Here is a 25,580-nt window from a genome sequence, read left to right as displayed (position 1 = left end):
GCCACTGCTGTCACTGTCTCCACCATCTGCTCTTGCTCACCTGTGATGTGTACTACACCAGGTGACAACGCTACTGTATCTCGCAGCGGCCCCACCGAGGTGTGCGTCTCTGCACTGGTGCTGGCTTGCCTTGTATTGTACGAGGTGGCGTTGCGCCCTCAGAGGCAGGAGGCTCTTCCTCCTGGACAGTGAGGGGGGAGCCTCCTGATGGATCTGTGGGAGAGTAAAGACATCAGTTAGATATATGAGATGGCGACTGCAGACACATACCGTTATCCACATGATGAGCATTCAATTCCTGTTGACATTAGACCCCATATGAGTGACTGATGAAAACTATGCAAGTATATGGAAATAATTCTGTCACCAGGTTATTCTAATGAGTCCCTCTCTCTGTCCCCCACTTCTGGCTGGTCGAACACTCCAGTGATATCCAGTGCTGCCTCCTCTGCAATGGTCAGAAAGACCATGACTTGAGGCCCTCCTCCCATTCTCTCCCTCTCCCCCTTATTGTGGGCTCTCTTTTCCAGCAAGGAGGGAAAAAAAAGGTTGAGGGAGAGTGATGGAATGAGTGTAAGGAATGGAATGGGATAGAGCTTTAGAGGGAGACGATGATGCAGTGGAGTGCCAATACCAAGTAGCATCCTTTTGTGTTGTTAGTTGATGTCTTTGCATTACGATGAGGTGGAGTGTAAGGGGAGCATATTAAGATGATAATGTAGATAGAGAGAAAGGGATGGATGAAGGTCCAAGGGATGTTGAGGTGAATAACATTGTGCAGGAGTAGAGACGGCAATGCAGAGAAGTGATGACAGGCACCGTAGCATCAAGTATGGCTTTATACTCACTTTTTCTGATCTTAGATGATCATTAAACCTCTTGTGGTACTGCACCCAGATCCAAACGACTACGGACATGCCTGTCACCTCCTGCGCAATCTGCAGCTATGCTGCCTTCGTCTCCTGGGGAGGCCTCTTCCTACCATCAGTAGGGAAGAAAACTTCCCTACGTACCGTCACTCCCTGCACAAGATGATGGAGGGACTCATCACTGAACCGAGGCGCAGCTCTTTGGCACTGGGAGCACATTGTGCACACCTACAGACACTCCCAGCACTGAATTCTGTGAAATTACAACTGAAAGCAAATGGGGCCATGGCCCCTTTAAATATATCGGCAAGAATCGCATCATCTGCTGACGTCACCATATCCCGCACCTTTTAATTGGGCTGGGAAACGTGCAGGGCGGGCTTCACAAGGCCCATTATGGGAAGATTTTTTTTTCCAGTGGGATCAACGCAGCAGCGGGATTGATCCCACCACCGCCCTCTCCCACATGAACCCGCTCAGGTAGGCGAAATCGCGGCCAAGAAGTGGATTTAATTTACTGCAAAAAGTTATGCTAAACTAGTTGATCGCTTGGAACATTGGTCTTTCCCAAATGCAAACATAAAATGTGTTTGTTTCTCTCTTGTTTTTGGGTTTGGGTTTCATCTGCCTCCATGTTGGGATTAAGGTTTTGGTTCAGGTTATTAACAGGATAGTTTCAGGTGCCAATGGAAATGGAGCTGAATACCTTTGAAGCATCAGTCAAACAGTGAAAACTAAGGCACAGCTGGTACTGTTTCTGAGGGCCTCCCTGCTCAATTGAAGGGATAATTACTAGTCCTAGCCCTTTTCAGGCTACCCCAGATCAGGCGTATTCCCCAGACGTTCACCTTCAACTAAAGTTAGAGATAGCCGAATCCTATAAGACGCTTAATTGGGTCTAAAGGTCCAGACTATCTCTCCCTAAAGGAAAGGAATGACCTGAAGATGTTACCGTCATCCAGATAGCACTTTTAATAAGTTTAACTAGACTGTAACCTTCCAGATAATATGAGGGTCTGGAAAACTCCCCCAGAATTCTGCAACTCCTCACCAAAGAGTGTACAGAGATTGAGTTTGCGAGTTTGATACAGAAGTACTATGTGAGACAATTCTAAAAATATATAGATTTAGTAAAGAACCGAAATGTAATTACAGCTGGTGATTCAATCGCAACTTTAACAGTTCAAAATACAAATAGATTACAATTCTTATTCTCAGAGATCCTTATTCTAAAATCTTAACTTTATTACATTTTTACATTTCTTACTTATTCCTAATCCAGGATAGCCACCAAAATCAAATACCTTTGATTACCCAAGACTCAAAGAGCTGTAGGCTTACAGAGTGGTTCTGAAGCTGAGAATCACTTTGCCCCTTCCAGCGAATTCTGTCTTCCTATTTGAAAGTTCTGTATTTTATACCCTTTTTTCAGTGGTATATCCTTTGAAGTTTTCTGCTGATGTAAGCTAATTATCTCATCATCTTTCTGTTGACCCCCTGCTAGTCTTACAGTCAGTTCAGCTGGTAGCATGCAGAATTCTGTCTGCTGTGTAGGTGTTCAAAACTTATCATAAAAACAATGTGATTGTAGTTTTTTATTTGATGCCATTTTTACAAAAGACTTCAATTCTTAAGTCACCTTAGCTGGTTGTAAGCAGTCTGCGCATCTCCTATGTGTTCCAAGTTCAACACAAAAACAGTGTGATTGCTTGGGGCATCTATTGATGTCGCATTTACAAAGTCTTCTGTTTGTATCTTTTACAACATGTAAATTAAAAACACTTCAACTGAGTACATGATTGTCTTCCTAGCTACCTTAGTTGGTTGTATGAAGAATTATGTCTCCTGTCTTTCATTTGATGTCATATTTATGAAGGCATATGTTTCTTTAATGTTCTGTGTTTCTGTTTCTCGAAGTGTTGGTTTATGATACCTTATTATACCATTGTGCTCTTTCATGTGCCTGTTTACAAAGTGTTGGTTTAAAACAATTTAACTGGGTTATGGTATTGTGTTCTTCCCAACGTTCAGACTTTCTGGAAGCTCTAACCCTTTACTTCAATAGGGCTATTGTTTCAGTGTCAACAACTGATTCTTATCTCAAAAGCCTGTATTCTGCTTACAGCTTTGTGTCATTGAGGCTTTTTAGATTTTTAAACCCAGTTTGTCATGTTTTAATAAAGTCAGAATTCTGTTCATAGGATGGTGTGTTTTTCTGAATAGGTATGGCTCATTCCTTCACACAGTAGGTTAATTTATTAAGAGCTGATCTTATAGAAATGCTGGCAATTTCTTTTGGGGTGGTGGCAGGAGTTCAGGCCAGGACCCAGTCTTAAGAACCCCAGATGGGTTCCATCTCAATTGCCCCACATGCTCATATTCTGGGTTCAATCCAGCCACAGGGCACTCAGCAAAAAGGAGGCCAGGCCAAAATATATATGTGGGGATTACACTGGAGGTGACAGAAATGGCGGAGGATGATCTATCGAATGTGGAGTCTCGTGGGGTGGAAGGTGAGGACAAGAGGAACCCTATCGTGGTTCTGGGAGGGAGGGGAAGAGCTGAGAGCAGAAGTGTGGGAAATGGAATGGACATGGTCGAGGACCTTGTCAACCAGTGGAGGGGAATCCTCATTTGAGGAAAAAGGAGGGCATATCAGAAGCACTGGTATGGAAGGGGGCATGGTCGGAACAGATGCGATGGAGACGGAGAAACTGGGAGAATAGAATAGAGTACTTACAGGTAGCAAGGTGGGAGGAAGTGCAGTCAAGGTAGCTGTGGGAGTCAGTGGGCTTATAGTGGATATTGGTCGATAGCCTATCCCAAGAAATGGAGGCAGACAAGTCGAGGAAAGGAAGGGAAGAGTCTGAGATGGACCATATGAAGGCAAGGGAAGGGTTGAAATTAGAAGCAAAGTTGATTGCATTTTCCAGTTCGAGATGAGAGCAGAAAACAGCACCGATAAACAGTCATCATTGCACCGGAAAAAGAGGTGAGAGAGGGTAATTGAGTAGGACTGGAACAAAGAATGTTCCACAAATCCCACGAAAATTCATGCATAGTTAAGACCATACGGGTTCCCATAGCAACACCTTTTATTTGGAGGAAGTGAGTGGAGTCAAAGGAGAAGTTGTTCAATGTGAGACCATGTTCAGCCAAGTGGAGGAGGGTGGGGTTGATGGGGACTGGTTGGGCCTGCATTCAAGGAAGAAGTGGGGAGCCCTCAGGCTGTCCTGGTGGGGGATGGAGGCGTACAGGGATTGACGTCCATGGTGAAAAGGAGACGGTTAGGGCCAGGAAACTGGAAACTGTTAATTTGGTGGAGGGTGTCGCTATATGTATGGAGGGGCTATAAGTGAATCAATAATTAATGGTCATACTCATAGAATAATGGCACAGAAGGAGGCCATTCGGCCCATCGAGTCCGTGCCGGCTCTCTGTACAGAAATCCAGTCAGTCCCATTCCCCCGCTGTATCCCCATAGCCCTGCAAGTTTATTTCCCTCAAGTGCCTATCCAGTCTCCCCTTGTCTCCGCTTCCACCACTTCCGTTGGCAGCAAGTTCCAGGTCCTCACCACTTGCTGCGTAAAAAAGTTTTTCCTCACTTCCCTCCTGCATCTCTTGCCCAAAACCTTAAATCTATGTCCCCTAGTCCTTGTACCATCAACTAGTGGGAACAGCCTTTCCCCGTCTAGCCTATCCAAACCTTTCATAATCTTGTACACCTCTATCAAACCACCCCTCGACCTTCTTTGCTCTAATGAAAACAAATCCAGCTTCTCCAACCTGTCCTTGTAGCTAAGATCCCCCATCCCCGGAACCATTCTGGTAAATCTCCTCTGCACCCTCTCAAATGCCTTCACATCCTTCCTAAAGTGTGGTGACCAGAACTGGACGCAATACTCCAGTTGTGGCCTAACCAGCGCGTTATAAAGGTTCAGCATAACTTCTCTACTTTTGTACTCAATACCTCTATTTATGAAGCCCAAGATCCCATATGCTTTGCTAACCACTCTCTCAATATGCCCCACCACCTTCAGGGACCTATGCACATTAACTCTGAGGTCCCTCTGTCCCTGCACACTCTTTAAAACTGTGCCATTAAGTGTATATTGCCTCTCCCTGTTCCTTCTGCCAAAATGTAAATTCCATCTGCCACTTGTCTGCCCATTCTGCTAGCCTTTCTATGTCCTGTTACAGTCGATTGGTATCATCCTCACTGTTTGCCACACCCCCCAAGTTTGATGTCATCGGTGTCTGTCAAGCTGAGGCGGGAGTTCAGTGGCCATTGAATCAGCTGTTGAGTTGACAGCTTCAAATGTACAGGAAAAGCTCCCACCTTACAGAGTTATCTTCCCTCGGCCATAAACTCTTCCTCACTGTATTTCTACAACAGATTCAACATGCTGCAAGTCTTTACACAAGTCTCCATTCAATCTGCCCTCATTACCAATGTTCCTCTAATTTTTATTTGTCCTGAGTGCGCCACAAACTCCTCCCAGCAACTTTTTTGTCCCTGGGCAAATTTTATAACAACATCATCATCTTGTATTTATATAGCACCTTCAACGCAGCAAAACGTCCTAAGGTGCTGCACAGGAGCACTCCAAGACAAAAAATTCGACACCGAGCCACACAAGGACACACCAGGGCAGGTGACCAAAACCTTGGTCAAAGAAGACGGCTCCAAGGAGCGTCTCAAAGGAGGAAAGAGAGGCAGCGAGGCGGAGAGGTCCAGGGAGGGAACTCCAGAGCCCAGGCAACAGGAGACACGGCCACCAAAGGTTGAGTGACCACAATCAGGGGTGCTCAAGAGGGCAGAATTAGAGGAGCGCAGAACTCTCAGGGGGCTGCAGGGGACCACAGAGACAGGGAGGGGCGAGGCCATGGAGGGGCTTGAAAACAAGGATGAGAAACCTGAAATCAAGGTGCTGCTTAACCAGGAGCCAATGTAGGTCAGCAAGCACAGGAGTGATGGGTGAACGGGACTTGGTGCGAGTTAGGACACGGGCAGCCGAGTTTTGGATGACCTCAAGTTTACGTAGGGTGGTATGTGGGAGGCCAGCCAGGAGTGCATTGGAATAGTCAAGTCTAGAGGTAACAAAGGCATGGATGAGGGTTTCAGCAGTGGATGAGGTGAGGCAAGGGCGGAGACGGGCAATGTTACGGAGGTGGAAGTAGGTGGTCTTTGTTATGCTGCGGATATGTGGTCACCTGAGCCAAATGGACAGCCAAGGGATGGAGTCTGGGATTGTTTAAAGTGTGTCGTAGCAATCGTGCGCACCCTGAGCAAGCTTGTGAGTGCTCGGGAAGGATTCAAAGACATTGACAGACACTGCTGCACGCTGCCGCTCTGCCTGGATACAACTGCCCCTCGAGCCTTTGGCTCAATTCTCTCTGAACTACACCACAAAGCAACCTATTGAATCACAGAGAATAGCACAGCACAGAAGGAGGCCAATCGGCCTATCGAGTCTGCGCCTGCTCTCTCTCGCAGAACAATCCAGATTGTCCCACTCCCCTGCTTTTTCCCCATATCCCTGCAATTTTTCTCCTTCAAGTATTCATCCAATTCCCTTGTGAATTCCCTTAAGCTGTGCATTCCAAATCCGAACCACTTGTTGCATAAAAAACGTTTTCCTCCTGTCGTCTCTGGTTCTTTTGCCAATCGCCTTAAACCTGTGGCCTCTGGTTATCAAGCCTTCAGCCATTCGAAACAGTTTCTCTTTATTTACTCTATCAGTACCCGTCATGATTTGAAACACCTCGATATCACATCTCCTCTTAGCCTTCTCTGCTCCAAGGAGAACAACCCCAGTTTCTCCAGTCTGTCCACTTATTATATTGCATGCAACTTAAAATATAATATTTGTCATTAGACCTGTCAATGCCCTGTTCAGTTTTCTCCTTTAATGCGCAATGTTCACTCACTCTTTTTAGTTTTGTTGAGCGGAAAGACCCTTTCAGTCCAGTTGGCCAGCCCTCAAGTTCCAAAAATACAATCCTGTCCTGTTAAGATGATTCAAGCCTCAGGATTTCTTACAAGTGATTTTTGGTCAGGGTGGGGAGGGAGGAGAAGCTGAATGGAGCGATCCCAAAGACTGGGGATGGAAAACCATGCCATAGGAGGCGGGGGGGGGGGGGGGGAGCTCCCTGACATGGGAAGGAAGTATTAGAAAGGTGGAGGGTGTTGTTTTCAATAAGGATTTGGGATATGAGACGCAAGAAATAGGAGCAGGAGTCGGCCATTTGGCCCTTCGAGCCCGCTCCGCCATTCAATAAGATCATGGCTGATCTTCTACCTCATCTCCACATTCCTGAACTATCCCCATATCCCTTGATTCGCTTAATATTCCCAAAAATCTATCGACTTCTGTCTTGAATATACTCAATGACTGAGCCTCCACCGCCCTTCAGACTGTTTGCCACAAGCTCCTAAGGTAGAGAAGCTCTGCTGGAAATTACATCCCAAAATGAGCACAGAAACTCAAACTCAAGTAACAAACACAGCATAAGATGTCAGAAAGAGCCACACCCAGAATGAAGAGCTTCACTTGATTTTCTACCCAAGGCCATTAGACCTCAAAACCCTTTCCCATAAGTAGAGGCAAAATCTCAACTTCAATGTTACAAACACAAACATTGGCCAGTCTGTTTTATGGAGGGAACACTCAGATATGAAGCTGATAGAACTTGCTCGCAGCTACAGGGGACTTTGCTGCATGACTCAGCAAGTTTGGAGCAGGATTAACTTCAAGACTAAAGAATTGACAAACTCTCCTGTGCTCACAGTGTCAGCTGTGGTTCAGTGGGTAGCACTCTCTAGTTGGGAGGGGCTAGGAGTGAGCAGGTGCTGCTGGTTGCTTGATTACTGCAGGGAGTTGGAGTGAGTTTGTAAAAAGTTGATGGTGGGGGTTTTTTTTTCTCCAGGTTTTGGAGTCTTTTTAGTCCATCCTAGGGTACTTAAGGAAGTGGCCCTAGAAATAGTAGATGCATTGCTGGTCATCTTCCAAAATTCTATAGACTCTGGAACAGTTCCCATGGATTGGAGGGTAGCTAATGTAACCTCACTATTTAAAAAAGGTGGTAGAGAGAAAACAGGGAATTATAGACCGGTAAGCCTGACATCGGTAGTGGGGAAAATGCTAGAGTCCATTATAAAAGATGTAATAGCAGAGCACTTGGAAAACAGTGACAGGATCAGACAAAGTCAACATGGATTTACAAAAGGTAAATCATGCTTGACTAATTTACTAGAATTTTTTGAGGATGTAACTGGTAGAATAGACAAGGGAGAACCAGTGGATGTGGTGTATTTGGACTTTCAGAAGGCTTTCGCTAAGGTCCTGCATAAGAGATTAGCGTGTAAAGTTAAAGCACATGGAATTGGGGGTAAGGTACTGTCTTGGGTAGAGAACTGGTTGGCAGATAGGAAGCAAAGAGTTGGAATAAACGGGTCTTTTTCCACATGGCTGGCAGTGACTAGTGGGGTACCACAGGGATCGGTGCTAGGACCCCAGCTACTCACTAATATATAAATAAAAATGATCTAGACAAGGGAACTAGATGTAATATCTCCAAGTTTGCAGACGACACAAAGCTGGGTGGGCGCGTGTGCTGTGAGGAGGATGCAGAGAAACTCCAGTATGATTTGGACAGGTTGGGTGATTATACTGCATCTGCCCAATGTGGATAAATGCGAGGTTATCCACTTCGGTGGCAAAAACAGGGAGACAGATTATCTGAACGGCAAAAGATTGGGAAAAGGGGAAGTGCAATGAGACCTGGGTGTCCTTGTGCACCAGTCGCTGAAGGTAAGCATGCAGGTGCAGCAGGCGGTTAAGAAAGCAAATGGTATGTTGGCCTTCATAGCGAGAGGATTTGAGTACAGGAGCAAGGATGTCTTGCTGCGGTTGTACAGGGCCTTGGTGAGACCACACCTTGAGTATTGTGTGCAGTTTTGGTCGCCTTATCTGAGAAAGGATGTTCTTGCCCTGGAGAGAGTGCAGCGAAGATTCACCAGACTGATACCTGGGATGGCAGGAATGACGTATGAGGAGAGATTGGGTCGATTAGGCTTATATTCGCTAGAGTTTAGAAGAATGAGAGGGGATCTCATTGAAACTTATAAAATTCTAACAGGGCTAGACAGACTAGATGCAGGAAGGATGTTCCCGATGGCGGGGAGAGTCCAGAACCAGCGGTCACAGTCTAAGGATAAGGGGTAAGCCATTTAGGACTGAGATGAGGAAGAATTTCTTCACCCAGAGAGTGGTGAACCTGTGGAATTCTCTGCCACACAGGGCAGTTGAGGCCAATTCATTAAATATATTCAAGAAGGAGTTGGATATATTTCTTGAGGCTAAAGGAATCAAGTGATATGGGGAGAAAGCAGGGACAGGGTACCGAATTTGGATGATCAGCTATGATCTCATTAAATGGCAGAGCGGGCTCGAGGGGACAAATGGCCTACTCCTGCTCCTATCTTCTGTTTCTATGTTTCTATAAACAGCAGCCAAATGGCTGCTGAGGGGCCCGGAGTGCCGGCCCCTCAGAGGACAATATTCCCAAGATGAATTTAATTAGGGGAAAAAATGTTGGGGGAAGAGAAAGAAAAAGGGCCAAAGATTTGGGGCGGGACCCCAGGAGGTTTGGAAATGTAAACACGGTTGTGGTTCAGTGCGAGGATAAGGAGATACGAGCTTGGGATATTATCCAGGCAGTACAAGAGGACTGCGGTGAGGGAAGCCGCTTTGCCTGCCGACCAAAGCCGAATGTTGGGATCGAGGTGACGGTCAGTGACTGAGAGGAGGTGGAAACACTTTTACTCAGTTTGAAGATTGATGATAAGTTCTTGGAGGTATCTCTGCTATATTCAGAAGAGGTGGTGGTCTCGTTCTTAAACTTGCCAGTTTAGATGGAGGACGATGCGCTAATCAAAAAGTTGGAAGAGCAGGGGGGGTTAAGCTTCAACTGTATTATACACTAGTTAGGCCTCAGCTAGAGTACTGCGTGCAGTTCTGATCACCACATTGCAGGAAAGATGTGATTGCACTAGAGGGGGTACAGAGGAGATTTACAAAGATGTTGCTGGAAGTAAAGAATCTTAGCTAGGAGGAAAGACTGGAAAGGCTGGGTCTGTTTTCCTTGGAACAGAGGAGGCGGAGGGGAAACCTTATTGAGGTGTATAAAATTATGAGGGGCCAGAAAAAGTGGATAGAAAGGACCTATTTCCATTAGCAGAGGAGTTAAAAACCAGGGGGCACAGATTTAAAGTAATTGGGGGAAGGTTTAAGAGAGGATTTGAGGGGAAATTTCTTCACCCAGAGGGTTGTGGGGGTCTGGAACTCACTGCCTGAAAGAGTGGTAGAGGCAGATACCCTAACCACATTTAAAAAGTACTTGGATGTGCATTTGGGTTGCTGTAACCTGCAGGGCTACGGACCAAGAGCTGGGAAGTGGGATTAGGCTGGATCGCGCTTTGTTGGCCGGCGCGGACACGAATCAGAGAAGACAGACAAATCGTACAGTAACATTTCTTTATTAATACTTTTGATTGTATACTTACAGCATTTTAATATCAGACAGTATGTTGTTCTTATCTTGTTCAACAAACATGACCCTCCATTTAACCTCAACAATCCTGTGTGTTTCTAGCTCTGATCACTGATGCTAACTGTAGAAGATCCTTAGCAGGAATGTCTTAGATGGACCCATGGTTCTTATAATTAATTCTTTGTTTTCCCAGACTTCAGCAGAATTTCTGATAACTATTTAACAGACACCATTGTACATTTTTATGGCACTTTTAATACATAATGGTGTGGCAATACATGGAGTTCACAGCAGCGTATGTGAGGCCTGCTGTACATTCAGGCCCACCGAATGAAGGAAATGATTCCACAAGTCATGCGACTTCCCAACATGTAGGAATGCAGCAATTCCTCCTCAGCACCAACATGATATCTGCCTTTCAGTAAATGAGACCATCCTATCTGAGCCGAGTTCTGAACACAGTTAACCCCATAATCCAAATTTACTGATCAGAAAGTGTAGCTGGGAAAACGAGAAGCAAATTGATTTACAGACGTGGAAATGTAAGTCATTATTCAGGAATTACTGTCTACAGGGGGCGAAACCCCCAACCCAACTGCTAGAGAATGTTTGGGAGGAAATGACAAGGCAGTTGAACACCAGCTGACCCAGGCAGCAGCTGAGGAAATATTTCCAGGGTATGGTGAAGCTCACTAAAGAGAAACGTGACTTCAACTTGCCAGGCCATGACCAACACCAATGGAGGGTATGGTAGAGGAACCAAACAGGCTGACAGAGAGAGAGCTGTGGTGGAACTCTTTGGTCATTAGAGAGTGGGTGGGATGATTGTGGGGGAAATGGGCCTCTCCGCCAGTGAATCCCAGAAGTGTCACATTCTAATTTTACATTCCCAACCACACGTGAACTAATATGACAACTAGTTTTGATTTTTACTTGAAAAACATGTTGTTCTTGCCTATAAAATTTGATTTAAGTGCAGCATTTCCCTCTCCGTAGCTACACACCAGAACAAATATTGACTGACATGCCACTCCTGTGCCTTTGTTAAAATTCATGATATCTAGAAAGGGGGCTGCATGCATTAGATACTGGATTAAAACTTACTATTGTATCGAAAGAACTCAAATCCCCTCTCCCAATTCAATAGTATAAATCTTACTGAGTTTTTTGCTTTTTCTTCCGAGCGATGTTACAAAGTTTCTTCAGTATTAGAACCGTCAGCACTGTGGCCATTAGCAACACAGACAACAGGAAGATCACCACATCTACACAATAGTAAGCGTACCAGGGGAGTCGGTAAAATTCTGAGCGCAAATGTGCTGCACCTTTGTGTCGTGCAACATACTCAATCCAGAAAATGGCTCTCTCCATTGGAGACTCTGGTTGGTCCCTGTGGAGAGCAGAGAGTTTCTGCATGTTATCCCGATAAGATGTGTTGTTTATAACCTCATTAAGGGCCTGCAATAGATCTGTTGGCTGCATGGTTGCGACATCAATCACTTTTGCTGCACCCCGGATTTCAAGTCTAAGTAAATTGTCAAACTGGTCAAAAAGCAGAGGTATGCCAACTACTGGCACCCCATGATAGATGGCTTCATAAACTCCATTGGTGCCACCATGGGCAATGAAAGCCCGTGTCTTGGGGTGCCCTAGTAGGTCATTCTGAGGGATCCATTTTGCCAGTAGTGTATTATTTCCTATGTTGGGAGGGATCTTTCCATCATGTTTCCAAATAACTTTCTGGGGTACTTGAGCAAAGGCCTCTGCTATTTTCATTGTAATAGGCATTGGCAAAGAGCTGACAATGGTCCCCAATGACATCACAATAATCCCATGCTTCCCTGAGCTTTGGACAAACTCTTCAAACTCTGCTGCTAGAGGTTTGGGTGGTTTACACTGGAACCCTCCAATGTACACAATATTTGGCATGGTGGGTCTCGGGAATTCAAATATAAAATCTACTCTCATGAGCCACACATCTGCCCTGAGGAGAATTGTCTTGATGTCTGTGTCTGGGCCCAGATATCGATGGCAGAATTCATTGTAAATGGGGTGAAGGAGAAATTCTGAAACGGATATTCGAAGAAAATTTTGGATGACATTTTGTGTTCTTTGGAGAAAATTCATTTTGTCTGTCAATTGTGAGCCAGGGATTGGGATATAGGAAGGTGGCGATGGGGCAAAGAGGAAATGAGCTTCTCCACTTGTGAACCATCGAACATTATACACCAAAGGGAGTTTGAAATAATAAGCAAGCATTGGACCAGTACCAAAAGCAGGATCGGTAAGTAACAAGTCAAAGTTTGCATCTTCAAGTTGGTTTAGCACACCTTTGTTTTTGAAAACTGCAGTGGTGAACTCTCCAGCGCGAAGATGATATGAATACAAAACAGACCATAGCTCATATCGTAGCTGAACAAAGGCCCACAATGTCTCCCCATTCTTTAAGACTGTCAGTGTCTTTTGTAGATAACTTTGTATTATATTTTCAGTTTCATTTTTGCTAAGGCCTTCTTGCATTTGAATCACAATGGAATGATATAGATCAGGCTTTTCTTTGATGTACCAAGCCGTTGAGGAATATAGCACAGAGATGTCATGCCCATGAAGTCTCAGTTCTTCTATTAGAATTCTCATATTGACCCAGTGACTTCCATCGATAGGTACAACCAATATATTAGCCCCCTGCGTAATCGGACAAGACAGGGTGATGAAGGCAGCAAGAATACATGTAGCCAGTGACCTACTGTTCCATCCGGAATACTTCATATTGAGAGGGACTGATCTTCAGACCCTGTTGGAGAATTGATTAAAAGTATCGGTGATACAAGATAAATCAGCAATGTGATATTTCTGCTACATCCACCCCTTTACTACCCATTCAGGGTTCTGTCTGTGTGGAGTTTGCACATTCTCCCCGTGTTTGCGTGGGTTTCCTCCGGGTGCTCCGGTTTCCTCCCACAGTCCAAAGATGTGCGGGTTAGGTTGATTGGCTATGAGAAATTGACCCTTAGTGTTAGGGGGATTTAAATACGTGGGGTTACGGGGATAGGGTGGGATATGTGTTGGTGTAGGGGTTACGGGGATCGGGTGGGATATGCGTCAGTGCAGGCTCAATGGGCTGAAATGGCCTCTATCTGCGCTGTGGGGTTTCTGTGATTGTGTGAAATCAGGCTCGTGACCCTGTAAGCTTTTGCATGTGAAATCAACATGTTCAATTCCAGAATAGGAAAATGTGTTGAGTTGCAGCTGGTGACAAGACCATAGCAAGTTTCATCACAGTACACTAGGGAGCTGTAAACCTCAAGTATGACCAGATGCTTGAGAATTACTGATTTCAGTGGTCCTTTCATGAAGTTCCAGGTTCTTCCTCACAGGGTGAGGGGGATAAAAAAAAATCTTGCGTGATTTATTTTAAGATCTGACACATTCAGGGGTATAGCAGCTATAGTAGAACCTCTGGGAGCAGGTCACAGCCTCCTGTCTGAGCCATGGATGCAGCGTGATGTGCAAAGACGTTCAGGATCAGTCTCAATGCTACCCAGTCCCCTCACCTATAACCAAATGACCTTTGTGGAGGGGAGGGGTGACCAGTTCACACCAGCCACGTGATTCCGCCTAAACACATTCCTCATGTACTTGTGCGAGAGCCCAGGCTGTCACCATTTTTGAAAATGAAATGCAATATGTCTTACTAGCAGGGAAGATGTTTGTGTGTGAGCATCAGTGTGTTTGCAGTATGAGTGTGTGTGAGCATCAGGAGAATGAGGAGAGGCAACATAAACTAAATGGTACAATTCTAAAGGGGATGCATGAACAGAGAGACCTGGGGTTATATGTGCACAAATTGCTGAAGGTGGCAGGGCAGGTTGAGAAAGCGGTTAAAAAAAGCATAGAAGATCCTGGGCTTCATAAATAGTGCCAGAGTACAAAAGTAAGGAACAACAGAAAATGCTGGAAACACTCAGCAGGTCAGGCAGCATCTTGGAGAGAAACAGAGTTAACGTTTCAGGTCAATGACCATTCGTCAGAACCGGAAAAGTAACCGATTTTTAAGTAAGTGTGGGGCAGGGAAAGGGAGGAGGGGAGGAATAAACAAAGGGAAGGTCGGTGATAGGCTGTAAGGTAGGAGATTAAAAGACAAAAGGGATGATGGTGCAAGGCAAAAGGAGATGGTAATGGGACAAGTTAACAAACAAAAAGATGACTAGATGAGAAAAAAAATATAGGGGCCGAGGTTATAGTCTGAAATTGTTGAACTTGATGTTGAGCCCAGAAGGCTGTAAAGTGCCTAATCAAAAGATGAGGTGCTGTTCCTCGAGCTTACATTGAGCTTCATTGGAACAGTGCAAGAGGCCGAGGACCGAGAGGTCAGAGTGGGAGTGGAGCGGAGAAGAGAATTAAAGTGACAGGTGACCAGAAGCTCGGGGTCACGCTTACAGACTGAATGGAGGTGTTCCGCAAAGCGGTCGCCCAATCTGCATTTTGGTCTCCCCAATGTAGAGGAGACCGCATTGTGAGCAGCGAATATAGTATACTAAATTGCAAGTACAAGTAAATCGCTGTTTCACCTGGAAGGAGCATTTGGGGCTCTGGACAGTGGGAAGGGAGGAGGTGGTAAAAGGGCAGGTGTTGCTTCTCTGAACCTTTTCCACTTCTGATGAAGGGTCATCGACCTGAAACGTTAACTCTGTTTCTCTCTCCACGATGCTGCCTGACCTGCTGAGTATTTCCAGTATTGTTATTTCTGATTTCCAGCATCTACAGTATTTTGCTATTGTACAAAAGTAAGGAAGTTAAGATGAACCTTTATAAAACACTGGTTCGGCCTCAACTGGAGTATTGTGTCCAATTCTGGGCACCTCACTTTAGGAAGGATGTGAAGGTCTTAGAGGGTGCAGAAAAGATTTAAAAGAATGGTTCCAGGGATGAGAGACTTCAGTTGCGTGGATAGACTGGAGAAGCTGGGGTTATTCTCCTTAGAGCAGAGAAGGTTGAGGGGAGATTTTATAGAGGCGTTCAAAATCATGAGGGGTCTAGACTGAGTATATAGAGAGAAACTGTTGCCATTGGCGGAAGGGTTGAGAACCAGAGGACACAGATTTAAGGCGATTGGCAGAAGAACCAAAGGAGACAGGAGGAAAAACTTTAACGCAGTGAGTGGTTAGGATCTGGAATGCACTGCCTTAAAGGCTGCTGGAGGCGGATTCAATTGTGGGTTTCAAAAGGGAATTGGATAAGCACCTGAAGGGGAAAAAATTGCAGGGCTACGGGCAAGGGCGGGAGAGTGGGACTAGCTGAAGTGCTCTTGGGAGAGAGCCGGCAGGGGCTCGACGGGCCGAATGGCCTCCTTCTGTCCTAGAATCATTGCCAGCGGTGTAAAATCCAGATCTTCTTCTGCACCTATGGACACTTAAGCCTAAATGTAGTTGGCGGTACACTGACACAACTGCCGAGGTTTCATTGTCACTGCCCGTGCGCCCCTCGTGTAGGAATTACAAGTCAAAAGGACGAAATAAAAACCCATACAGCCGATCACATGATGCTTGATTACACGCACAATAGTTCTTTTTGCACGAAATTGTTTTTTTTAACATTCTTGAACCAGCAGAGCGGCTACCACTCGCGCTACATGGCAGCAGGCTGTTATCATCGGAAAATATGATTCTAGTTCATCCTTTAACGGGAAGTTGGGCTGCCACGTTATTTGGTTCAGTTTCCCCACCCCACTTACAATTTTTTGAGCAATTGTTTGTACAGCAGCTACGGGTCTGAGTTGAACTCGGGCCGGTTGCTCACATTCTGAAACAATTAGCTTTAGCCTGTAGATGGTAAAATTCTTAAAGTCATAAATAAAGCTGTAATCGTTTACTTACTGGTGGGCGCCGTAAAATGCCTTGCGTTCCCGGTAGCTGAGGTTTCAACTATAGGTTTCAACTTTTGGTGGAAAAATAAGTTTAGTTTATCAGTGCGATAGGCCAAAGTCTAAGATTTTGTAATTCTGAGCCTCATTAGATGCATTGTTCTTGGTTTGCAATGAGTTCTTTCCCGCCATGGGCCAGCTGATGGTCTTTACTCTGTTCAGTAGTTGTCGGTCTGATTAACCCCTTTCATTCTGAATTGCTCAGTTTTCATGAAAATAACATATGCATATTAGTGTGTGGACAAGGTTTTGAAGGAACTTTTTCCCCCTAGTCTTAAAATAGGGCAGAAAAGGCTGAATTAGGGTAAGAATGGCTAAGGCCGTGGAATGGGAAGTCAGATACAGGGCTGATTTTGCTGGGGATTATTAAAACATAAGGGCCCAGGCAATAGCAACCTCTTTTGGTTAAAACTTAATTGATGGCAATTGCCATCACCAATTAGGAGGAAGCATATGCCTCCTTCTTAAAGGAGCACAACCAATAAAACTGCAACTTAAACCAAAATTAACAAAAACTTAATCAAAATTCTATTTTCTGGGGTGATGAAGCACTCCAATCCCTCTGGTGCCCACAGGTCGCGGAAGGCCTCAAGCGTGCCAGTGGACACCGCGTGCTCCATCTCCAGGAACACCGTAGCCGCGGAAGAGAGGCAGGCAGTTGGGCCGAACGACCCCCTCGACTGCGCGCTGCCATGGACCTGTTAATGGCCACCTTGGCCAGGACAGGAAATTGCAAGACTGTTGTCGGCTTTAAAGACTTGTGACTGCTTAAAGGGGCTTGTGCATCTTGGGGCTTTGGGAGAGCCTGTAGAGTGTAGAGGAAATTATGTTAACTGAGGCAGCATACGAAAGTGCCAGTGCACCTGTTGATTCACTCCCCACTGTGGCATAACAAGGATGTGCCAGAAAATCCCTGTGCTAGCAGCTTCGAGATGTGGTATATGAAAGGCATAATACCAGCTTCTCCATCACCAACACGCAGTCTGTCCCATTCTTGGATACGAGCTCCTCTATCACCAGTATGCAGCCTGTCCCATTATCGATACCAGCTCCTCCATCACCAACACGCACCTGGGCCACTGCCAGATACCAGCTCCTCCATCACCAACAAACAGCCTATGCTACACAAAAAGAAAATACTGCAGATGCTGGAAATCTGAAATAAAAACAGAAAATGCTGGAGACACTCAGCAGGTCAGGCAGCATCTGTGAAGAGAGAAACAGAGTTAACGTTTCAGGTCGATAACCTTTCGTCAGAACTGGCTTTTGTCACGGATGTAGGTGGGAAGAGACTGGACAAGGGGAGAAAAAATAGAGTCGTGATCGGAAGAGATAAGTTCCGTGGGGCAAGAACAGGCTGAAACGATGGGTCTACCAGGGCAGTCCTGTTTGTGGATCTTGGGCAGGAGGTAGAAGCGGGCTGTGCGGGGTTGGGGAATTATGAGGTTGGCGGCCGTGGGGGGAAGATCTCCAGAGGAGATGAGGTCAGTGACAGTCTTGGAAACGGTGGCTTGATGTTCGGTAGTGGGGTCATGGTCCAGGCGGAGGTAGGAGGAGGTATCGGAGAGTTGGCGGTCTGCTTCCGCTAGGTAGATGTCGGTTCGCCAAACAACAACAGCACCACCCTTGTCAGCAGGTTTATGACAGTGTTGGGGTTGGATCTGAGAGAATGGAGTGCTGAAAGTTCAGAGCGAGGTAGGTTGGAGTGAGTGAGGGGAGCAGAGAAATTGAGATGGCTGATGTCATGCTGGCAGTTTGCAATGAAAAGATCTAGAGAGGTTAAGAGGCCAGAGGGAGGGGTCCAGGTAGAACGAGAATTCTGAAAGCGGGAGAAAGGCTCAGCCGTGTGGGGGGAAGACTCCTGGCCAAAGAAGTGGGCACGGAGACGAAGGCAGCGGAAAAAGAGCTCAGCATCGTGCCGAGCTCGAAATTCATTGAGACGGGGGCATAAGGGGATGAAACTCAGGCCTTTGCTAAGGACTGATCGTTCGGGGTCAGAGAGGGGAAGGTCAGAGGGGATAGTGAAAACAGGGCAGGGGGTGAGATTGGGAGAAGGGATGGGGTCAGAGGAAAGTGAAGGGGAAGAAGGTTCCGGAGGGGCGTTGGTGTCCAAGAGTTGTTGAAGCTTACGATCCTTGACACCGGAAAGGAAGAAAAAAAGTTTTTTGTTAAAGCGCCGGATGAGACGAAGGATGAAATGGAACTGCGGACCAGGACAGCTTTGAGATGGAGTGAGTTGGTGCTGCTGAAGAGAGAGGTCGAGAGTGTTCATGTGCCGGCGCACGGCATTCAGCGTGGATCTCAGGATACGGCGAGAGAAGTGGTTCGAGGAACGCTGAATATCTTGGAGATATCTGTAGTCCTGGGTGGATCCAAAACACGAAGGGTGGAATTTCAGTTGGAATCCACGTGGAGTAAGTCAGAGCCAGAGACAGTTGCTGAGGAAAGATATGTGGCTGTAAAAGCGAGTTTTGGTAGATACCTGATCAAACACGAGAAGGGAGACAGAAAGCAATGAAGATGAACAAGGTAAAAAAGACAAACGAAAATCCTGTCGGAGAGAAGAGCAGAACTTCTTCAAGGTGGGCATTCCTGGAAGAGAAGTGGCGGTGAATTAAACACTAATACAAAAAGAAAATACTGCAGATGCTGGAAATCTGAAATAATAACAAAAAATGCTGGAGATACTCAGCAGGTCAGGCAGCATCTGTGAATAGAAAAACAGAGTTAACGTTTCAGGTCGATGACCTTTTGTCAGAACCCAGTTCTAATGAAAGGTCATCGACCTGAAACGTTAACTCTGTTTCTCTCTTCACACATGCTGCCAAACAGCCTATGCTGCCTAGTTTCATGCCTTTCCAACAACTAGCTTCATACAGCTCAACATGACAAAGAGCCCATCGTGCTCTGTAAAATTCAATGCAAATCGACCTAATTAAAATCAGACCTCCGCAACAGAAAACTTGCCCCCACAAGCACACCTCAGCAGCCCTCTACCCACTGCTACACCAGACATGCCTCTTAGGAACACGACTTGGGGCATTTCATCTCAAAAGTGGAAGGAGATACTGAGATCCTCATGACCTCCAGATACAACAGAATGAAAAAAGTACAACTCAGAACCTTCTACTATGCATACTTCACTCTGCACAAACTTAGAAAATTCCATCCGACCCATGCAGATAATTGCTGCCAGAGCTATGTCCTGAAGGTCACCCTGCCATACACATTCTGGTCCTACCCCACCTCCCAACCACTAAGGTGATGATGGGCCTTAGGCATCCCTCTGGACCCAAGTCCATGCATACTTGGTCTACTGCTAGCAGAAGAAGGAACCCCTACCAGTCACAAGGTTACTGAGGTCCCACTTGTAAGGATTCGGACTTGATACCAATTGGTTACAGTAAATCTTTTATTAGTACATGGCAGAGATCAATACCTTTTGCATCTCATGGCAGTAATTTACAGTTCCTGAATGGTTATTACCCGTTCAGTCACTGGACCGAGTGGCGTGCGTCGTCTTGTTCTTTAGCTAGGTAGGTGTTAGGCTCCAGCCAGCATTTACATCCACCTACACAAGCTCGACATCCTTCTTAGGTTTTCTATCTGCATTTGAATGTTCACAATCCCTCTTTTATCCTTCAAAGTTCCGATCATCTGACTATATAAGTCCAATCGAAAGAACAAGCCAGGGTCATCCAGACTCGAGTTGTCGTTGGCTTGTTCTCTCTACACAGATGCGGCCGGACCTGCTGTGATTTCCAGCAAAGAAAATGTTTTTTGTTTTTCATACAGACCCCAGCATCTGCAACATTTTACCCCTTGTGACCCCACCTCATTGTTCTTTGATGTAATGTTTTCCTGACTGACCTGTTTGGACACCATTCACACCTTTGATTGCTGTGATTATCTCTCTGCCGCGGTGTGATAAATGGCAGTTAGAAAGATTACCTGTAATCATCTGGCATTATTCTCTGACTATATAATCTGTGTCTATAGGCATTTCTCCACTTCACCTGACGAAGGAGCAGCGCTCCGAAAGCTTGTAATTTCAAATAAAACTGTTGGACTATAACCTGGTGTTGTGTGACTTCTTACATTTGTCCACCCCAGTCCAACACCGGCATCTCCACACCACAAAACCAGAACTACTGAGGAGTCATTCCCACAATAAACAATGCTAACAAGGAGCTGCTGGAGCTATAACCTATTGCAGCACCGTAAGGTCCCTGCACCCCTTGATAAGGGATTACTCAAGCATACCTTACTTTGCTGCATAGAACTGCCTATCTATGGATGACCCTTACTGTATTTACCCTGATGTATGCTGAAAAAGGCACCATCACATGTCCTGCGAGTGGGAAAACATCTTGTATAAAATAATTAAAGCAATAAAAAAAATTAGAACAAAGATTGATCAAGACAAATTTCATTCCTGTACTAGCGATTGACAAGGTCAGTCACCCTCTCTCACCCTGTGAACTTGTTTTTACTGCTACTGTTTAACAGAGTGTGGATAAAGGTCAGATATCAATTGAAGACAAGCTCTTATCACGTGACTCATGTGCCACATTAATATGTAAATTAACTCTCTTCAATAGCCGCATGTTAGCTTGTTATGGCAAATGCTACTCCCACTCTCAGATATCAGCTCTTCCATCAGCACATAGCCTGTTCCATCCTTCAATGCCAGCTCCTCCATCGCCAACACACAGCTTTGTCCCTCTATTAGATGCCAGGTCCTCTAACACGCAGCCTGTCAGGAAATGTTTCTTTCACCCTAGTTCACTTGTGAACCTGGCCATTATTTATAGCAGCAAGAACTGCAACTTTAGAAAAATTGGCAAAACTAAAGTCCATCAAAACAAAAATGGTGCATTTCAATTATGCTGACACTAGCAAAGAGGAGCAAAGAAACTATTGTTTTTGTTCCATTTGTCCCCCATTCAGCATTTTGGACAAAGTTGAAAGACATTTAACCAAAGAAGGGTTTACGTTGTCAGTTGGATCTGGTTTTAATGCAACCCCCACAACTGATCACATATCTGACACTGTGAGTCTGAGCCTGACCCTTTCTCATAGCTGAAATGGAATGGGGTTAACACTAGAGTGACAGAGTTTGGATGAAGCAGACACTGAGAATTTGCTGAGTTACTGTTTATTACTCTACATTCCATGTACATGGCAGTTAATAATCCACACTGAAATGAGTGCACTAAAAATTATTACAAACCATGAAATAGTTAATAATTGATAACCATATTAATATCTAAAAGCTGGCCTGCCCCATGGAACAGATGTTCTACATGTTTCTGAGTAATAACAGATTTTAGATTCCACAGAGAATTGAGATCTATGTGAAGTGAGGTCATAAAGGCATTCAAGAACAACATGTTTCACTGCAAGGAATTTCTCTCCCCTCCCCCGCCCCGATGTCTGTTCACATTAGACCAAAGACAGAGAGTGTGGGAAATGTGTTACAGCAAAAACACACAGTACTGCACAGTGGAAGGAGTCTGTTCGATTCTTTGCTCTGCTGATTTCCTGATTCCAGCTACGCTCTGTGGAAGACACTGAGCATAGGCCAGGCATTTCCCCAGACTGGGAGAGTGCAGCTCTCACACACTTCCCAGTGACTGGCTGAGAAGCAGTCACCTGCTCATCCTCTCTGCCGCAGTTGGCAAAAACAGAGTAAGTGAAGGAAGGCGTTTCGCTTAGAGACATACACATCCTCACCAAAAACAAAATGATAAAGAGAAAAGGAACAGAAAGTAAACAGCTAGGAACTTTTGTTGCTCCACCTGCAGAGAAAGAAAGAAAAGAAAGAAAGACTTGCATTTATATAGCGCCTTTCATGACCACCGGACATCCCAAAGCGCTTTACAGCCAAAGAAGTACCCTACCACAAGTGAACTAATATGATGATTAGTGTTGAATAATACTTAATAATTATGTCCTTTCCTATTAAATTTGATTTAAGTACAGCAATTCCCTCTCCATATGTAAACACCAGAATTACTATTGACTGACATGCCACTCCTGTGGTACTTCACTAATAGTCTTTGTTAACATTCATGATATCTAATAAGGGGGTTGCATGCATTAGATACTGGATTAAAACTTACTATTGTTAAATTGAAAGAACTCAAAGCCCCTCTCCCAGTTCAATAGGATAAATCTTACCGAGTCTTTTGCTTTTTCTTCCGAGCGATGTTACAAAGTTTCTTCAATATTAGAACCGTCAGCACTGTGACCATTAGTAACACAGACAACAGGAAGATCACCACATCTACACAATAGTAAGCGTACCAGGGGAGTCGGTAAAATTCTGAGCGCAAATGTGCTGCACCTTTGTGTTGTGCAACATACTCGATCCAGAAAATGGCTCTCTCCATTGGAGACTCTGGTTGGTCCCTGTGGAGAGCAGAAAGTTTCTGCATGTTATCCCGATAAGATGTGTTGTTTATAACATCGTTAAGCGCCTGCAGTAGATCTGTTGGCTGCATGGTTATGACATCAATCACTTTTGCTGCACCCCGGATTTCAAGTCTAAGTAAATTGTCAAACTGGTCAAAAAGCAGAGGTATGCCAACTACTGGCACCCCATGATAGATGGCTTCATAAACTCCATTGGTGCCACCATGGGCAATGAAAGCCCGTGTCTTGGGGTGCCCGAGTAGGTCATTCTGAGGGATCCATTTTGCCAGTAGTGTATTATTTCCTATGTTGGGAGGGATCTTTCCATCATGTTTCCAAATAACTTTCTGGGGTACTTGAGCAAAGGCCTCTGCTATTTTCATTGTAATTGGCATTGGCAAAGAGCTGACAATGGTCCCCAATGACATCACAATAATCCCATGCTTCCCTGAGCTTTGGACAAACTCTTCAAACTCTGCTGCTAGAGGTTTGGGTGGTTTACACTGGAACCCTCCAATGTACACAATATTTGGCATGGTGGGTCTCGGGAATTCAAATATAAAATCTGCTCTCATGAGCCACACATCTGCCCTGAGGAGAATTGTCTCGATGTCTGTGTCTGGACCCAGATATCGATGGCAAATTTCATTGTAAATTGGGTGAATGATAAATTTTGAAATGTATAATTGAAGAAGATTTAGGATGTAATTTTGTGTTCGTTGGAGAAAATTCATTTTGTCTGTCAATTGTGAGCCAGGGATTGGGATATAGGAAGGTGGTGATGGGGCAGAGAGGTAATGAGCTTCCACACTGATGGCCCATCTAACATTATATACTGAAGGAAGTTTTAAATAATAAGCAAGCATTGGCCCGGTACCAAAAGCAGGATCTGTAAGTAATAGTTCAAAGTTTACATCTTCAAGTTGCTTTAACACACCCTTGTTTTCGAAAATTGCTGTGCTGAACTCTTGAATCCAACTATGACGTGCATGCATAGAAGTAACTATCTCATATTGGAGCTGAACAAAGCCCCATGGTGTCCGGCCATTCTGTAAGGCTGCCAGTGTCTTTTGTAGAAAATTTTGTGTAATGTCTTCAACTTCAGTTTTCCCACTGGTTCCTTGCAGTTCAACCACAATGGATCGATATAGATCAGGCCTCTCTTTGATGTACCAAGCTGATGAGGAATAAAGCACAGTGATATCGTGCCCATGAAGTCTCAGTTCTTCTATTAGAATTCTCATATTGACCCAGTGACTTCCATCAACAGGTACAACCAATATATTAGCTGCCTGGGTAATTGGACAAGATAGGGTGATGACGATAGCAAGAACAGATGCAACCTGCAATCTGCTTTTCCATCCAGGACACTCCATATTGAGAGGAAATGATATCCAGATCCTGTTGGAGAATTGAATAGAAATATTGTTGATATGACATAAACTGGCAAAGGACATTTCTGAGACATTTACGCCTTTACAACCCATTCAGGGTTTGACTTCAACCAAATTGGGCCTGTGGTCCAGCAAGCCTTCCCACGTGGAATCACAATTTTGGATGCTACAGCAGCAAATTATGTTTGATTTGCAGCTCATGACGAGGCAGCAGCAACTTCCAACACATGGCCAGGGAGCAATGAGCTCTAGCACGGTGTACCAGGAATATTACATTCTAGGACAGCACAACATGGAGCAGGAACTTGCAGCAAAAATGCACTAGGAAGCAGCAATTGCTAGTATAGTCCTTCAGGGAACAGCAAGTTCCAGCACAATGCGCCAGGGGACCATTAAGTTCCAGCACTGTGACCCTGTGATTGGCCTGGTAAGTTCTGTCATGGATACCAGGTTCTGCCTCACAGGGTAAGAGGGGAATTCGCCTGAGCCACTTCTGTAGACCTGCATCATTCAAAGGAACAGCAGCTATGATAGAACGCTGGGAGCAGGTCGCTGGGAGATGGTTGTTGTGTGATGTGGGAAAAACAATGAGAGGAAAGCTGTAAATAACTTCAGCATGAACAACCACATCACCAGGTCTTCCAAATTTTGCCTTTATTGGGAGGAGGGGGAGGGGTGTGTCGTGAAGATCAGTTTGAACCTGCCAGATTGCTCTGTCTAGATATGTCCAGTGAGAGCCCATTCTTCAGGTTCTTCTGCGTGTACACGGCCTGTTAGTGTTTTTGAAGCTGAAGTGCAATGTGACGGCAATGTACTGGCAGTGTAAGTCCTTTTGTGTGTGCAGCAGTGTGTTTGTAGTATGAGTGTGGGCTGTGTCCGCCCATCAGTCTCATAGGAACAGGTGTAGGCCGTTCAGCCCCTTGAGCCTGTTCCGGCATTCAATTAAATCATGGCTGATCTGTGCCTGAAGTCCATTTACCCGCCTTTGTTCCATTTCCATTCATACTTTTACCTAACAAAAATCTATCAATCTCAGTCTTGAAAATTTCAATTGACCCATTATCCACAGCCTTCTGGGGGAATGAGTTCCAGATTTCCACTACCCTTTGTGTGAAATATTGCTTCCTAATTTCACTCCTAAATGGCCTAGCTGATGCCCTCTTGTTCTGGATTTCCCCATCAGAGGAGATAGTTTCGCTGTATCTAGCCGATCAGGCAGCCAATCGCTGGTCGCGCTGCTGTGGAATTGTTGGAATTACCTCAGAGAAAAAGATTTCCAGCATTTTATGTTTTGAGTATTTAATGATACATAATAGGTTGACACAGACAAATAAAGTGCATCAAGGAACCCTAAGCAATTTTTTTAAACTCATCTTCCAAAAACATTCATTACTAGTTGTGACAATGTTATATTAATCAAAG

General features: G+C 45.0%; 3 pseudogenes across 4 annotated transcripts in view; all 3 read right to left on the bottom strand.

Moving 5' to 3' along the window:
- The window catches only part of LOC147099998 (UDP-glucuronosyltransferase 2C1 pseudogene), a 31,546-nt pseudogene extending 15,155 nt beyond the window's left edge, over positions 1–16,391 (bottom strand). For both annotated transcript variants that reach the window (XR_015073803.1, XR_015073804.1), the window contains exons 1-2: positions 16,301–16,391; positions 41–213 (exon numbers count right to left, since the gene is read on the bottom strand). The product of XR_015073803.1 is annotated as a UDP-glucuronosyltransferase 2C1 pseudogene, transcript variant X1 (transcript). The remainder of the gene's footprint in view (positions 1–40; positions 214–16,300) is intronic.
- On the bottom strand, positions 10,395–19,962 carry LOC147099997 (UDP-glucuronosyltransferase 2A1 pseudogene; annotated as a pseudogene). 2 transcript variants are annotated; one of them, XR_015073802.1, is made up of 2 exons: positions 19,787–19,962; positions 10,395–13,218 (listed from the first exon to the last, which is right to left on the bottom strand). The product of XR_015073802.1 is annotated as a UDP-glucuronosyltransferase 2A1 pseudogene, transcript variant X2 (transcript). The 2 variants fall into 2 exon arrangements; XR_015073801.1 differs by lacking the exon at positions 19,787–19,962 and adding an exon at positions 16,301–16,389.
- A 2,564-nt stretch (positions 19,963–22,526) lies between these two features.
- On the bottom strand, positions 22,527–24,173 carry LOC147099996 (UDP-glucuronosyltransferase 2A1 pseudogene; annotated as a pseudogene).
- Between the last annotated feature and the right edge of the window lie 1,407 nt (positions 24,174–25,580).

This window comes from Somniosus microcephalus, chromosome 27, assembly GCF_052327205.1.
Source record: "Somniosus microcephalus isolate GS21.2 chromosome 27, FLI_Smic_1.0, whole genome shotgun sequence".
In the NCBI taxonomy this organism is placed as follows: Eukaryota; Metazoa; Chordata; class Chondrichthyes; order Squaliformes; family Somniosidae; genus Somniosus; species Somniosus microcephalus.
The sequence above is the reverse complement of the archived record's forward strand: the minus strand, read 5'-3'. Positions and strand labels throughout refer to the sequence as shown.